The sequence below is a fragment of the Oncorhynchus gorbuscha genome, linkage group LG18 (assembly GCF_021184085.1).
Source record: "Oncorhynchus gorbuscha isolate QuinsamMale2020 ecotype Even-year linkage group LG18, OgorEven_v1.0, whole genome shotgun sequence".
NCBI lineage: Eukaryota > Metazoa > Chordata > Actinopteri > Salmoniformes > Salmonidae > Oncorhynchus > Oncorhynchus gorbuscha.
Window position 1 is genome coordinate 3987312 of NC_060190.1, and position 4098 is coordinate 3991409.

The 4098-nt window shown below is 43.5% G+C and overlaps 1 non-coding gene across 1 annotated transcript; it reads right to left on the reverse strand.

The window, feature by feature from the left end:
• Positions 1-331: 331 nt before the first annotated feature.
• On the reverse strand, positions 332-438 carry LOC124004493. Its single transcript, XR_006833476.1, has one exon. It is a non-coding gene; the product is annotated as a U6 spliceosomal RNA (small nuclear RNA).
• Positions 439-4098: the final 3660 nt, after the last annotated feature.

Here is a 4098-nt window from a genome sequence, read left to right on the forward strand (position 1 = left end):
CAACATGCCCTCCGATTTGACACAAATCTGGTTAGCTTCTGGAGGTTATTGGATGTATTCTAAAATTAAAAATAATAGCGATACCGTATCACATTCGAGACACGAACAAAACACCTCTTCACTGCTATGCCATCTTGGGAAATTATCACTGTTAGTGATGACACCAATGGATGCAATAGCGCTATGTGGCCACCAGATGGAGGTATTGGAACAAAATTAACATGAAGTCACTGCCATTATGGCACAATTTCCAATGGGATTTAAAACATTTTCTTATGGTAATACTAGGAGGAAGATGGATGTCCCCCCTTAATATAGGGGTAAAAGGGGTCAAAATAAGGAACGCTTCACGAATTTGCGTGTCATCCTTGCGCAGGGGCCATGCTAATCTTCTCTGTATCGTTCCAATTTTAGTATATGTGCTGCCGAAGCGAGCACAATACAGACCTAGGAGAGGCCCTCATATATAGAGCACAACCCCCTTGACGTTTCAGATCCTGGTTGGGGTCAAACAGACCTTCTGAGGCTCAAAAACCACCCATAGAAGGTTCCCACAGGATATTGTATAGACATGAAACTGCTAGGGATAATAATGGCTACCTTGTGTGTTGTAATCTTCTAACCTCTGCTTCAGAGTTGCAACGTATGCTGGGTGATATGCGAGTACACTGTGCCGTCGAGGACGTTGATAGGGTAGAACATAATGACGTAACAAAAGCCCTCGCACAAAACCCCACCCACTCACTGAAACCCGACACGCTCTGGGGCAGCATTCACTAAAGGTCCTCATGCATAAACGTAGCAGGAAATGTTGTGAAGCCAACGCCAAAAATACCCTAACATGGGGATTTTAAAATCGTGTACCTTACGTAAAAATGTGCTATTTGGTAAGAAAGAAAGTGATCAGTGATCAAATGCAAAAACTGCTGTTTTGTGACATTTTGACTTTAGTTATAGTTGTAGAGACATTTAATTGATTATTATAAGGAATGATTCTAGACTAAAATGTAGTGTAATGAGCTGTTGGACCCCCCCCCCCCCCGCCCCGCTGGTTTTTGGTCTTTGTTCCCCCCCCCTGCTGGTTTTAGTTGCTCTTCCCCTGGTCTTTGTTCCCCACCCTTCCCCCACTCTCTGCAACATGGCCTGGCCAAAGATACTTATAACCAACTCCCCATTTAGTAGCGAGAGAAGCAGAACAGAGCAACACAGAAGAGTAGTAACAGAGAGGAGAGAGAACTAGAACGAGAGAAACAGCAGAGAGGGAAATGATAAAGAGAGCGACAGAGAACTAGAGATACATGTGGCCTGGCTGTGGTTGGAAGGGTGGGGTGACTGTTTCAACGTTCATGTTAACACATTGCCAGTCAAATCAAATCAATTTTATTTCTATAGCCCTTCGTACATGAGCTGATATCTCAAAGTGCTGTACAGAAACCCAGGCTAAAACCCCAAGCAAGCAATGCAGGTGTAGAAGCACAGCGGCTAGGAAAAACTCCCTAGAAAGGCCAAAACCTAGGAAGAAACCTAGAGAGGAACCAGGCTATGAGGGGTGGCCAGTCCTCTTCTGGCTGTGCCGGGTGGAGATTATAACAGAACATGGCCAAGATGTTCAAATGTTCATAAATTACCAGCATGGTCAAATAATAATAATCACAGTAGTTAGAGGGTGCAGCAAGTCAGCACCTCAGGAGTAAATGTCAGTTGGCTTTTCATAGCCGATCATTAAGAGTATCTCCACCACTCCTGCTGTCTCTAGAGAGTTGAAAACAGTATGTCTGGGACAGGTAGCACGTCCGGTGAACAGGTCAGGGTTCCATAGCCACAGGCAGAACAGTTGAAACTGGAGCAGCTGCACGGCCAGGTGGACTGGAGACAGCAAGGAGTCATCATGTCAGGTAGTCCTGAGGCATGGTCCTAGGGCACAGGGTCCTCCTCAGAGTGAAAGAAAGAGCGAAAGAGAGAATTAGAGAGAGCATACTTAACTTCTTAGATATAGGGGGCGCTATTTTAATTTATGGATTAAAAAAACATTCCCGTTTTAAACAAGATATTTTGTCACGAAAAGATGCTTGACTATGCATATAATTGACAGCTTTGGAAAGAAAACACTGACGTTTCCAAATCTGCAAAGATATTATCTGTGAGTGCCACAGAACTGATGCTACAGGCGAAACCAAGATTACATTTCAAATAGGAAATGCCCCAGATTTTGAATGCGCTTTGTTCCAATGTCTCCTTATATGGCTGTGAATGCGCAAGGAATGAGCCTACACTTTCTGTCGTTTCCCCAAGGTGTCTGCAGCATTGTGACGTATTTGTAGGCATATCATTGAAAGATTGACCATAAGAGACTACATTTACCAGGTGCTCCGGTTGGTGTCCTCCGTTGCAATTATTGCGTAATCTCCAGCTGCGTGTATTTTACCATTTGCTTCAGAGGAGAAACCAAACTGCCACGAATTACTTATCATCAAATAGATATGTGAAAAACACCTTGAGGATTGATTCTAAACAACGTTTGCCATGTTTCTGTCGATATTATGGAGTTAATTTGGAAAAAAGTTCTGCGTTGTAATGACTGAATTTTTGTTTTTTTTCCTTAGCCAAACGTGATGAACAAAACGGAGCGATTTGTCCTACACAAATAATATTTTGGGAAAAACGGGACATTTGCTATCTAACTGAGAGTCTCCTCATTGAAAACACCCAAAGTTCTTCAAAGGTAAATTATTTTATTTGAATGCTTTTCTTGTTTTTGTGAAAATGTGGCCTGCTGAATTCTTGGCTTAATGCTATGCTAGCTATCAATACTCTTACACAAATGCTTGTGTAGCTATGGTTGAAAAGCATATTTTTAAAATCTGAGATGACAGAGTTGTTAACAAAAGGCTAAGCTTGTGAGCCAATATATTTATTTCATTTCATTTGCAATTTTCATGAATAGTTAACGTTGCGTTATGGTAATGAGCTTGAGGCTATAATTACGCTCCCGGATACGGGATTGCTCGACGCAACAGGTTAAATTCACACAGGACACCAGATAAGACAGGAGAAGTTCTCCAGATATAACAAACTGACCCTAGCCCCCCGACACAAACTACTGCAGCATAAATACTGGAGGCTGAGACAGGAGGGGTCAAGAGACACTGTGGCCCCATCCGATGATAGCCCCGGACAGGGCCAAACAAGAAGGATATAACCCCACCCACTTTTCCAAAGCACTGCCCCCACACCACTAGAGGGATATCTTCAACCACCAACTTGCCATCCTGAGACAAGGCCGAGTATAGCCCACAAAGATCTCCGCCGCGGCACAACCCGGGGGGGCAACCCAGACAGGAAGATCACATCAGTGACTCAGTGTGGTTCAATAAGAGTTTTAAAAACTGGTCGTGGGGGGAGAAAGAGAAAAGGGAGAAAGAGACAGAAGGGGGAGAGGGAGAATGAGAAACGTGGAGAGAAAAGGGGGAGACAAAAAAAGAAAGAAAGAACAAGGGAGAAAAAAGGGGTGAAACAAAGAAAACAAAAAGGGAGGGAGAGGGGAAAGAACATGAGAAAAGGGGAGGGGGAGAGAAAGCAAAAGGGGATTGAGAAAAAGTGGGTGAATGATGAGAGAAAAGAGAGACAAAAAGGGACAGGAGAAAGAGGACGTGAGAGAGAAGGGGGATGTCATTGGATTGGCTTGACTGTTAGTGATAACACCAATGGATGCAGTAGCTCTATGTGGGCACCAGATAGATGTATTGGAACAAAATTAACATGAAGTCACTGCATTATGGCACAATTTCCAATGGGATTTAAAAAATATAGCCACGGTATGCAATAGCGCTATGTGGCCACCAGATGGATGTTAATTTTGTTCCAATACATCCATCCATCTGATGGCCACATAGCGCTATTGCATACATTGGCCATATTTTCTCTCTCTCCCTTTCACTCTGCTCCCACTTTTTGCTCCCTTTCTCTTGCTCCCTTTTTGTTTCTCTCTCTCGGTCCCTTTTTGTTTCTCTCTCTCGGTCCCTTTTTGTTTCTCTCTCTCGGTCCCTTTTTGTTTCTCTCTCTCGCTCCCTTTTGTTTCTCTCTCCCTTTTTCTTTCTC